Genomic DNA, 13,645 nt, shown 5'->3' with positions numbered 1-13,645 from the left:
TGTCTTGTTGCTAGTTATTATGCACTTCTTGTAATGTTTCAATTTAAATTTTAATAGCTCATTTAGATTAATAAAAATTTTGGAGAATATTTACAATAAGTAAATTAGTTAGGAAATGATTATTGGATCTAATTTAAGATATAATTTTAAGTTAAGATTTTTAGAAATTACTATTACTATTATTGTTGTTATTATTGTTATTATTATTATTATTATTATTATTAGGAAAGTAAAAAAAATTAAAAAGGGGGTGAGGAACGGATTTATATTCCTGTGTGTGTAGGTGTATGTAGAATTAAAATGATGATCATGATGAATAGGGGTGTTCATTCCGGACCCGTCCCGATTGGCCCGGTATCGTCCCGATCATATCGGGACAGGTCTTGTCCCTGCCCGAAAATAATCGGGACGGGACTTTACGGGACGGGACAGGAAAGGAGTGCGGGACGGGACAGGACACGGGATTACCATCGGGACGTCCCGTCCCGTCCCGAATATTATATATATTATTTTTTATTTTAAATATATTAATTATATTAACATAATCTATAATTATATTAATTATATCAATTATAATTTTAATACTTGTAATTCTTATTTAAAACTAAAGTTTTTTTATATTGATAATTTTAATGGCATGGAGTAAACATGACGATATCTTTCTTTATAATATATTAATTATATTAATATAATTTATTCTTATATCTATCTATTTAATAAATTTTCTTTATAACATATTTCTTACTTATTTTTAGAAGAGTAATTGGCTTAGTATATCTTCACTAAAGTAAAAGAACAATTATTTAATGTCGTGTTTGATTTGCCTGTTGTTGCTAATCTTATAGCATAAAGATCACTTGTATTTTTTATTATAATATGTAGTTGTGATTAATATAATTCAATAATTGATTTTAAATTATTTTTATTTATGTACTTGCGTTATTTTGATTTTAAACTTAATAAATTATATGATTTAAAATTTTAAAAAATGTTATTATTCAAATCTTTTTTTCACATTATTCCATTTATCGGGACGGCGGGACGTCCCGATCTTATCCCGGTCCCGTCCCGACTCTTAACGGGACGGGACGACTTTCGGGACGGGACGAGACACGGGACCAAAATTTAGTCCCGATATTTTTTTCGGGACGGGACACGGGACGGGGGTGTCCCGGTCCCGTCCCGTCCCGTGAACACCCCTAATGATGAACGGAGGGGGTTTTATAGCACGGACCCACACCTTTTTTCTTTTTTTCTTTTTCTTTTTCCAAATACACACCCTTGTTTCATTCTCCCATTTCCCATTTTCGTCTCCTTCATCTTCTTCACATAGCACCACGAGCTCGCAACAGGGTAGAGAATTCTAGGAGAAATTTTTATGATAAGGCTTTCTAATAAAATATTTTGAGTGTTATTTTAAGATTTTTAAAATTATGTAAGTATTTTAAAAAAAATTCTTAATCATCTATCCTCTTTAATTTTTGATTTTGTGATGGTGAAAAATTTAAAGTTTGAAAGAGGGACGAATTTATGATAAATAAAGTGATTGTTGAAATTGTTAATAGTATAATAAATATTTTAGAGTACAAATTTGTTAATGTGATTTGAATTTGAGACTTATAAGTTAAATCCTAGACTCCTATGGATAAATTTTTGTTAAATCTAAAAATATAAGTTAATTTGTTAATGTTTAGATGATTATTTGGGATGAGAAATAGACTATTATAGTTATATAATGATGACTTTAGGCTTAAGATTAAGTTTATAATTTTTGAATATTTTTAGGTGCGAATTTATGAAATTAAAAATAAAAATTTTGGATAATAGAAAATGTTTTAAAGGTTGATTTTAGTTTATTAGTGTTTATAGACTAGTAAAAGAAGAGTTAAAAATTTTACTTAAAAGTACTAACTCTAGATTTGTATTAATAAAGGGATTAGAAATTATGTTTTCTATAATTCTATAATTAGAGTTGTTTGTTTGGTTTCAATAATTGATACTAATATTTATAAATAATGTATTATGTGTAGATTGTATTGTTAGTGAATTTGTGGTGGAAGAAAAATTGTAAGAAATAATTTATTGAAAAGGCCACGAGATAACCATACTTTAATTTATTATTAGTGTTGCTTCATGTTAATTGTATAATTATTAAGAAAATTATGAATTATTGTTGAGAAATTATTTTGTTATGTTTATGGTAAAATTGTGAATATGTATTTTGAAGTATTTTTACCAAATAAGATGTAATATTGTATAATTATATAATATTGATATGTGATTGTTTGATTTTTGTAGGAGGTATTGGGAGACTTGTTGTTATTGTTGTATTTTGTGTCATGTGGTGCGCCCCTAATAGACCCCTAATAGGTGATTTGTAAGGGCTCGGGCTAATTTACTTTTGGCCGAATAATCTAACATTGAATGAGAGCTACAGCTTGAAGTTAATGGAGGGAGATAAGGATGGTTGTTTATCATGTATTACAATATCTCTTGTATTTTTGTTGGAATTATAAAATTGTTGATTTCCTACTTAGCAAGCATACATTTAACTATTTGCATACATTATTATAAATTGGCATTGGTTATTGAAACTTTTAAGTCTCATCATGTGGTTAATAATTTTTAGGAAAGAGGCCATGAGTGCACATGAAAGAGCCCATGAGGCTTAGTGGTGTGGATTCACTGTTTCTTTTGAGTATTTTTTATTTACGATTTTTAATATATTATATTGTCAATATTAAGGCTTTTTGTTTATCGATCATTACATGAATGGAATGATGCAATCGTGCTCTTCAAACTATTTATGCTTTTGGTACATTTTGAATGATTGTAACTTTGATGTCTGATCTATTTTGGATGTTTTGAAATGGCATGATTATGGGGCCATATAACTGGCTTTTTTTGAAAATTAATTAAATTGTCTATTTGGGTTGTTGATTTATGGTTTGCACATATTGGGAGTATAAGGTTGGAAAAATGTGATTATAGCCTAATAGCATGTGGGAGGTTGAAAATTTACTTAAAATGTTATATTATGCAAACCTAAGTCAATTATTAAATACTTTTATATTGAATTTATTAATATAAAATGTGTTAGGTGGCTATAATCTAACTATGATTGTAGATGTGTATTAACATTATAAAAAATTGTTTTGTATTATTTGGCAAGGTTGAGAGGTGGTTATAAGATTTTAAAATGTATAACTATTTCTATTTTTCCTAATATATTGTGTTTATCAAGTTCTTAATTTTAAAAAGGATCTTTTGGAACCTTTCATACTTATTTTATTTTAAAATGCTTGGGATCCCAAATTTTGAAAATGATAAGTTAAAGAGTTTAAATTCTATTTATCATAATAGCACTTATTTATCTATCTTAATCTTTTATACTATGATAGTGTTTCAAGTTATAGAATTGTTTTAAAGAAAAAGGATTAATTAACTTCTGTTTACCATGGTAGACACTTCTCTACCATGGTTGAGTTAATTATTTGAGAAAAATTTTTAAGGTATTACACTCCTAATGTCTAATAATGGGAGAAAAGTGAGCTATAGTATGAGCTCAAAAAAAGAAAGAGTACATGAAGAAATAATGAGTTGAATAACTAGTGGTGATAATGGGTGAGATCTTGTTAGAATGGGTTTTCAAGCTTTCTTAAAACTTTGTAATATGTTAAAAAAAGATTGTGGCTTACAATCGACATGATGGGTGAGTTTAGAAGAACAAGTTGCCAAAAACCCTTTTCATATTAACCCATGAAACAAAAAATCATGTAGTAAATTTCTTCTGTTAACATTTAGGTGAAACAATTAGTTGTCATCTCCAAAGAGTGTTGAAAGCTATACTTAAATTAGAAGATAAATTAATTGTCCAACATGATGGTTCTATGATCCCTCCTGAAATACATAGTAAAGTTGAAATTCTATTCATATTTTAAAGATTGTATTGGTACCATAGATGGGGCACATATATGTACCAAGGTATCTCCTAAAGATGCTCCTAGATATTAAGGTAGGAAAGACTTTCCAACACAAAATGTGTTAGTAACATGCACATTTGATTTGAAGTTCACTTATGTGCTTGCTGGATGGGAAGGCATTGCATCTGACTCAAGAATTTTGAAGAATGCATTAAGACGAGAAAATAGGCTTATAATTCCTGAAGGTTATTCTTTCACTAACTGGTAGTTCATTCAAAGTAAATATGTAACAAATGATATTTTGAAATTAACATAATGACTATTTTATTTTATTATAGGTAAATATTACCTTATGGATGCAAGCTTCATGTTAACAAGCGGCCTTATTACACCTTACAGAGGAGTTTGTTATCATTTGAAAGAATATTCAAGCAATCCACCTCAAAATCATAAGGAATTGTTTAATCTTTGACATGCTTCATTGCATAATGCTATTGAAAGAACTTTGGGCTATTGAAAAAAAGATCCCAATTTTATCTAGCTCATCTAAGCTTACTTATCGTGTCAAACCTCAAACACTAATTATTGGTGTATGTTGCATCCTTCATAATTATTTGATGAGTATAGATCCTCATGAAACTCTTCTACATCAAGTGGATGACAAACTTGCTACTCAAAATACATAAGCTAGTAATGACCATGCTTCAAGGAGGGAGAGTTATGAGGCTGCTAGGGGTGGAGTTATAAGAGATACAATTGCTACCCAAATGTGGATAGATTATCAAAATCAATGAAGGAATAGATGGTGATGTATTTCTTTGAGTTAGGACCTTGTTGATGTATTTCACTTGTATCCTAAAACGATTTAATTGTGTTGATATTTTATTGTATACTCTATGATTGAGCACCACATTTCCTATTATGATGAATGGATTTTTTTAGTCTCATTTTATTATATATTTATTGTCATAACTTACAAGTATCTCGCTAATTATATATATTAACTATAATATTATGATTACAATTATATTTTTTGAAGGAGATTATAGTTATATATTGTAATTACAATTTAGCTCACATTATACTTTTAATAGTATTTTTTAATATAAGGGTATAATTGTCCATAATATAATTACTTTTCCTTTCTTCCCCTTCTGAATCAAATAAGATAATATTAAATATTAAAATCCCTCCCCTCCATTAAAATCCTTCCCCTCTCCCTAAAACAAAAAAGTGGAATAGTCTAAGATTATTACCACATTCATATCTAATTTAGAAAAATAATAATAATAATAAAGGTCCACGTAAGAATTGTCCTAATAATAATCTATCTATCTATCTACTAATTCATGAAAAATCATGGAGAAGTGCAAACAGATTTTCTACTTATCATGTTATAGAAGCTTAGAATTAGGAGCAAATCATGTTCGAAAAACTTTATTTAATCTTAAATATAGAGTAAAAATATAGTAGTTAATTTTTTTCAAATATTGCTCATTCTTAATTCTATTAACTTGTTGGAAAACTTTTAATTTCTATAAATACTTTAGTATGGTTATTAATTTCAATAAAGAGCAAAATTGTAAAGTCAAATACTTTTTACTAGAGCTAGTAACCAACCTACCAAACAATAGCAACTTGGGTAGGCGAAAATGGGATATTTTTAAATGTAGGTCTATTTTGACCCGTACCGCCTAACCTAGGTTTATGGTAGACTAATTTATGGATGGGGGGTTAACCTACTTAATTTATTATTATTTTAAAAAAATCCTAATAAAAAATGAGCTATGAAGCACTTAGCACACACTCGATAGACACCCATGACTACTCTTGACTTCTCAATTGAAACCGTTGCTTGCCTCCTTCAAACCTTCACTTTCCACTCTTTAGTGTTCAGTCACTCTGTGCTCACATTACAATTGTAACTTGTAAAGCTTCACACCTTTAAGCTTCAATCTTGTCTTTTCGATCTCCATTCTAGCTCTCCTCCCTAGTCTTCCTTCATGACCATTGACCATGACCATCGTGACTTACGAGTTCTTATCCTCCTCCTTCTCTCTCATATCTTCAAAAACCTATAGTTTCCCATTAATCAGTCCATCATGTTCCTCCTCCTAACTCTCCTCATCCTCATCCCTCTCATTTCTCTATCTCGTCTTAGCTTAGCTCTTCTACTTAAGCTCCATTAAGTATTATTATCAAATCTCAAACTTGAAATCTTGAATCTAGCTAGCAAGTTGTAATTTATTAAACTCTAGCTTATGATACTTGTACTATTTATATGTTTTCTCTAGTTGCATTGATTGAATTTTGTCTGATTGGTTGATTAAATTCTTAAATTGAATTTGTTTACTTTGGTTGAATTAATTATATTTTTTGGTTTAATTATGTTTTATTTTTCATTTATGGCAAATGAAGGTTTGGAGAAGTCTACTCAAATTAATGTTATTATAGCTTCTAATAACCCTTTATACATTACATTGATTACGAGAAATCTTTGAAAAATTATGCTTAGACTATAACTTAAACTTTTTATTATGTTTTTTTTTGTGATAGAGTAGATATTTATTTGGATTGTATTACTATATTTTAAATTTGTAATATATTTTTTAATAATTTAGAAAGAGTTTTATTATTATTTGAATAATTAATTTTTAGGGAAAAATATGATTTTGTTTATAGCAAAAAATAATAAAAAGAGCTGGACTTGTCATTTTCAAAGTTGGAAAAAATATAATATATATATATATATATATATTTACTGGCATGTTAGCCCACCAACCCACTTCTAGTGGGCTTGAATTGGTAAACATGGAGCTTGCTAAGATGCAGGTTACTCCAACCTATACCATTAGACCTGTGGTTGTCACAAGCTAGCCCATAACCCATAAGTAGGCTCATATTACGGACTTTACTTTTTGGAAGTTGATTATGGCCATTAAGAATTAGTTAACTTTTGACATTAACTAGAACTAGAGATATACACGCTTTGTAACTTGTCACTTTAGACATTTAGCTTTATAGTTTAGGTTTTTGATTATTAATTTTTTTTTTGAATTAGAGGAACACACACTAATGGTGTAAGATTATAAGCAAGATTGAACACACGACCTCCCACTTACAAAGAAACTTACATATCATTAGGCTACATGGCCTTTTGGTTCCAAGCAAAGGAAATTGTAATTCTAGGGTTTGTTTAGTTCAATCTCATTATAGCCCAGCAATGACAATCTTTATTCCATTACCATAGATGACTTATTTGGTTTCACTTGTTGATATATGGTAAAAAAGAATGCAATATTGATACTTATTACACTTTTTTTTGTAATATCTATTACTGTGGGAGGGCTTATAAATGTTCATTGTAAACAATAATCACCTATGGAATGTCTATTTTATCCTCTTCAAACATTCTCCTTTATCTTTATTTCCATATATTCCAAACTTTTTTTACTATATCCTTACCTTTCTCTTCTCCTTCTTGTCATCCCCTTCCCTCACAGTATGTTTGATTGGAGGAAAGGGATTTTAATGAAGGGAAGGAGAAGCAAGAGGGGAAAGGGAAGGAGAAATCCCTCTAATTCTCCCCATTTGGAGGGGAGAGTTGAAAGGGAAAGAAAGAGAAAATTTATTCATCATATTTTTAGCAAACAAGAGGAAAGGAACCCTTCCCCTCTATTTTTCTATCCAAACAAGGGGAAAGAAAATTTTGATCATCTAAACAGACCCTTAATATTTTTTATTTTGATTTGATATTATATGAAATTGACAACACTCTCTCAACATTTTTTTGTTAGATCATCTATTACTCTCTCTCTTTTTTTTGCTTCTCTACCTTAATTTTATATTTAGATTTGATGCTTGGCATGTGTAATATCAACTAATTATATCAATCAATTAACCAAATGAATCACACGTTACCTGGTAAATAAAAAATGGACCATACAAGTCTTTATCATGGCAAATAGAAAATCATTTAATCCAAAATGGTTTATATTTGGAAAGATAAAAGATTTAAACCAAAACAAATCTAAATCAGAGTTATAAAGTGTACAAAAGTATGTTGTAACATTTGAGAAAATTTAATCCAAAATTAGCTAAGTAAATAAGGGTTATTGCGTAAATTAATGTGGTGTATAGTTACAAAGAGCTAACAAATGCTTTAGGTTGTGATTTTAGCTTTAGAGTTGAGTCTGGAGTGAAATCAGGCCACCTAAGTATCAAAAAGTAAGAAAAACGAGGAGAAAAGCCTCTATGCCACATATCGTAGCACGTGTGTGGTGTGCCACAGTGTATGAGGCTAAAAAACATGAAGTGATCCTCTCTATACCACATATCACAACACGTGGTATAGGTTTCACAGTGCATGGTACATTTTTTATAGAAATAAGTGATGAACGAACTTAAAAATTAAAGGAGAAAGAAGTAAAAAATGGAGAGTATTGGGAGAAATTTGTTAGGGCTTCAATTTCAAGAAGACTAGAGGTGTTCCCAAGCCATATAACCTTAAGGTCATATTTGGTACATTAGAATTGGGTCCAAGAGAAATGGAATTAGAATTGGAATCATGCTTTCAATTATTTGGTATGCATGAATCCAATTCCTCATGGATTCCAATTCTACCAAAATACCTAGAATTCAATTCCATCTCCATCATGATGGAATTGCTACAATTCTATGGAATTGTCATAAATGCCCCACATACATACTCCATCATGATGGCTGAGTTTTTTATTTTTTTTATAAGGGCATTTTGGTCTTTATCTATTTTAAATACATATATTTATTAATATTATATTCAGATTCCATCTTCATACCAAACACACTTTTAAAACTCAATTCTATTCCGATTCCGATTCTAATTCCAATTCCGATTCCAATTCTGATTCCATTAAAAACTCTTCCATCATACCAAACGAGGCCTAAGAGTAAGTCTCCTCGCTTGTTCCTCTACCTTCCCAACTCATTTTCTTAAAGTTTTTGGTTAGGGTCGGTCCTTAATAGATCCAAATCCATTGACTCAAATAGAGTTAATGAAAGTTGTTTTGAGTATTTAAACCTAAAAATTTTAGATTTAGACATTAATGGTGGTTGGGAGCAATTAATGTCCAAAAATGAGTGATAAATGTGGATTGTGGGGTTGTTAGGAGATATTAATGACCCTAGAACAATTGATGAAGTTAATAGGAGTTAAAATACCCAATGGGTAAATGTGAGAAGCAAAGGCATTGGATATTTTAGAAATGAAAATGTGAGAGTTGAAAATGTGTTTTTGGTAATTTTAATTGAGTTTAGAATTGATTAATTGTAAATTAATCATTCGAGCACCATATTTTGCTTAAAAAGCAAGTTTGGAAGCGAGTTATTGAGGTGTAAACTTTTGACCTCTAAAAGTTTGAGGTTACCGAGGAAATCTATCTTGGGTAATTTTTTCTTAATTGTGTCATAATGTGACATGAATTTATTTGCATGCATAATTGTGATTGTGAATGTAAAAGCATGCCATGAACTATATGATAGTGTATTAAGCTTGTTTGACTTGAAATGTGAAGTTGAATTCGAAAAGATTTTCAAACTATAAATGTGTGTTAGAATGAGAAGTGTATGTTATGTGATGTGTTGATAGTGTGATGTAATAGTATGTGAATTTTAGATTTGTGGCTAATGAGAATTAGAGATGTGTTATAAAATTGAGAATTGAAGTGGAGAGAGTTTGTGAAAATAATAATAATGCTTACTTAGGTAACGTAATACCGTAAAAACCAATATGTTGTTATTAAGAAAATGAAATTGTGAAATGAATAAGCATCATACATTGTATGATCATTTAGAGGGAGTTCGTCTAGGGAGAAGAGTAGATAAAATCTATATGGTATTTATGGCTCCCTTCCAATGCATGAAAACAAAGCCTCAACCCACTGTTTACTAAGGGACTGTCTCATAGTTTGTTAAAGAGCTAGAACTTAGCTATTTTCACGTATTTATTAAGGAGATTAACTTAGGGTATACGACACCCTAGAGATTTGAGAGTGGGGGAAGCCATGTTTTGAGAGTGAGAGTTGTGATTTTTGGCCAAGTCATACCCCACAATTGGTGAATTTAGATAGTCCAGTCACACGGATAGAGTCCTGATTGAAATTTTAGCCTACACTTGTAGTCGGAGGAAATAAAAAGGTAGAAGGATAGTTTGATAATGCACATATGTGTTTATTTGATGTGTCATATGGTTGATAAGTTTGTGATAAGTCATGATAGTAGATGTGCCATTGTCATATGGTTGTCTGTATTATGACAATATGTATTGAATTGATGAATTAGGTCATTGTACATGTTTTGGTGTATTGTGGCATATACCTTGTGATTTGATAGGTAACTGAGTTGAAATGAAAAATTACAACTTGTGTCACATATAATTGTATATTTTGAGTAAACAATTCTTATTGTGTATTTTAAATCAATTAATATGCAACTACATAGGATAGGTGTTCCTTGATTATTAAGTGACTAAACTCAACCCTCTTTTTCAATATTTTACAAAATCTAGCTCTAGTATGGAAAGAGAAAAGGCACTAGGGGCTTAGGAATCTAAGATTTCTACTGTAAATTCTCTTACATAGATTTATTTTGTGTAATAGATAATATATTTTCAATTATATTGTATTTTATTTACACTAGCATTATATTGTTATTAATGAATTTGAGATGTATTTTGGACCCTAGAATGTTACATGTAAGATTTTAAAGTATTGATAGGGCTAAAAAACTAGTGCAAGTGTGGGATATTAATTTAATCATGATTATAAAAATTGATTGTAAAATGCAATACTATAAAACCTCCCTTTTTTGTTTTTGGTTATCAAAGGGATTATTGAGAAGTGAAAATTTGATATTTTTGAATATAGTTGCATGTTGTGTTTTGTATAGGTAATCTTAAGTCCTTTGAATATGTTCTGGGTATTACAAATTGTTATTGGCACATGTGTCAGGTTTTGGATACCTTTAGGTTGTGAAAATGTGTTTAGATGTTCATCTTCCTTGTGTGACATAATTTGGAAGTAAAGCATATACTATTAGCTAGTTTATGAAAAGATCTCTCTGTAGGCATTTAAATCACTTCATTCGGATGTCAGATGAAAAAATAGGGCATGCCCAGGTTACTGTCAAATAACAGTAAAATTGTTGTCTGATATGTGCAACACGTTGTGGCGAGTGTCACAGAAAAGGGGTAGTTACGGCGCATGTGTATAAGCCACGACATATTGTTTTAATTTTCATAACTTGATATTTTTTTAACTGTTTTTGAGTCTTTTCACTTCAATAAGGTATCTCATGCTTTTGAAATAATATGTTACTCTAATTAAAAGTTTGATAAATGACTTTGATTTATTTTAAACTATGAAAAATTTAGATCTCATTTCTAAAAAATTGAAACTTAGTAATCTAAAAAGAAGCTTAACCTATGATTACCTTAGTTTGTGTAATTAATTGTGTTTAGGTAACAAGGATATTTCACATGTAATACCTTTTTAAAATTGAAACCATTGAAAAATATGATTTACAAATCAATTTTCAACAATCAAGATCATCAACCGCGGCCAACAATGCGTTTGATACAACCAATGACACAAAGGCCATCCACCAGCACACTGTAACATCCTAAAACTTTAAATCTAGAAAAATTGGATTAAATAAGGGATAAATTAGTTAAAAATATGATTAATTTATTTAATTATTTTTTGGGTGGCTAATTGAATTTTTGGGTCATATTTGGCTCTAGATTGAGATAGGATGAAAGTCGGATCAAGTCGGGAACCATTGGGGGGAGCAAAATCAAGTTGTTACTTGCTGCGTCGTGAGTTGTGGCTTGCGTGGCGTGCACTGTGGCGCACGGCACAGCAGGCAACTTAAATTTTTGGGAATAATCAAAAATTGATAGATTTTGGGGTAGAAAACTCAAAGCACGAAGGGGGTAACTTTGGGCACTGCTGGGGCATTAATTTGGGAAGATTTTGAAGATGATTTGAGCCTTCAAACTCTTGGATAAGTTTTCTACCCTTCTCCTCTACCTTTTCATCTCATTTTCCATGGATTTGGAAGAGTGAGAATTTAGTCTGATTGAATTAAGCCATGAGTCAATGTTTTAAAGGTTTCTATTGACTCTAAAGGTTTAATTTAGGTTTATTGATCTTGGATATGTGGTAATAGGAATCTACTTTCTTGTTTGGTGAATTTTGGATTAAGCCCCAACTTGATCATAGGGTGTTGAAGTGTGATAAATTGAGATATTGAGTTTTATATTGTGATAGAGTTAGAGAAAGACTTAAAGGGATGAAGTAAACAAATTCTAATCTTGACAAGTCTATTTGTTGAGAATTTGAGTGAGAAGTAGGAGAATTGGGAGGTTATTATTAGCTAATGGTGCTTGTGTTAATTGAAAATTAACATATAGTACTTGTTGATGTAGATTGTGGTGTGGGAAGACTTACCTTAACACAAGAAGAGAATTAGTACTACGGGTGACCCTTTTAGTAACAAAAGGGTTGAGGTAACTAGATAATTTGCATTGTTTATTACCTTGTATAAGTTATTCTCAAGTTGCTTTTCTATGATTTGTTGAGTATATATGCATAAATTCTTTAAAGGTTAACTATTTTAGAAAAAGTAGAGTATTGGTTTGTAAAATTCTATATTTTTGAAGTAAATGAAAAGATTTTGTTGCATTTGTTTAGAAAGTTGTTTATGCATGTTCAAGTGGAGATATATAGTGAAATGTGGTATATTAGAGGGTGGGAGGTCACCCTAGTGGAGATAGTGAAGATTAAGTCCATATGGCATTGCTGGCACCTCGAGACGCCAGGTGCAGCACTTACTCTCCTTAGTGCCCGAAAATGAGTGCGGTGTTGAAGACTTACTCTCCTTAGTACCCAAAAAGGGTGTGGAGTTGGATACTATGCTCCTTAGCATTCGTAGGATGCGGTATTGGAGTAACGACACCCTAATTACTTGTAATAGGGGGAAACAATAGTCCAGAAGTGGTTTAAGACACATAGGCCGAGTAGTCTACCATGGATGGTGAGCTTGGGGACCATACATGTGGTTTAATTCTGTGAAATAGCCTATTAGTTTAGTCGGGAGTATCGGAAGACCAGATGGTTAGGGATCATGCACGCAAATTTATGGTGATATTATATGATGTGATTATGTCACTTATTTTAATGCTTGTTTATAACTTGGCTTGTTAATTAATAATGTAGATTATCTTAGTTACTAAGATTTTTATCTCACCCTATGAATTATCATTTTACAAGTGCTACCAATGAGACTGAGCCAGGGAGGGAATCGGGCAAGGACTAGCATATCTGTTACATTCTTAGTAATGCCCGATTTTGGTTTGAGTGGTGTACATAAACTTGTTATATAAAATTATATGTTGCCAACTAGGAATGTATATCATTTTGATTGGTTGCACTTGTTTCATACTATGTTGTGGTGTATTTTAGCCCAATATTATATATAAGGTGAATATGTGGTAATTTTTATGGTGATGAGCTAAAATACTAATACAAGTACAAGAAATGTTTTATTTATGTGGTGACAATGTATTTGTAGTGTATTATGTGGCAATAGAGGCCAAATAGCATATATGATGTTAATTTGGTATTTTGGCCATATTAGGCAAAATGGCCATCGAGTAGCCAAATTTTGTGTTTGGTAGGTTTTTT

The sequence above is a fragment of the Prosopis cineraria genome, unplaced genomic scaffold (assembly GCF_029017545.1).
Source record: "Prosopis cineraria cultivar Desert tree isolate PC_DT_omini unplaced genomic scaffold, ASM2901754v1 PC5, whole genome shotgun sequence".
In the NCBI taxonomy this organism is placed as follows: Eukaryota; Viridiplantae; Streptophyta; class Magnoliopsida; order Fabales; family Fabaceae; genus Prosopis; species Prosopis cineraria.
The sequence above is the reverse complement of the archived record's forward strand: the minus strand, read 5'-3'. Positions refer to the sequence as shown.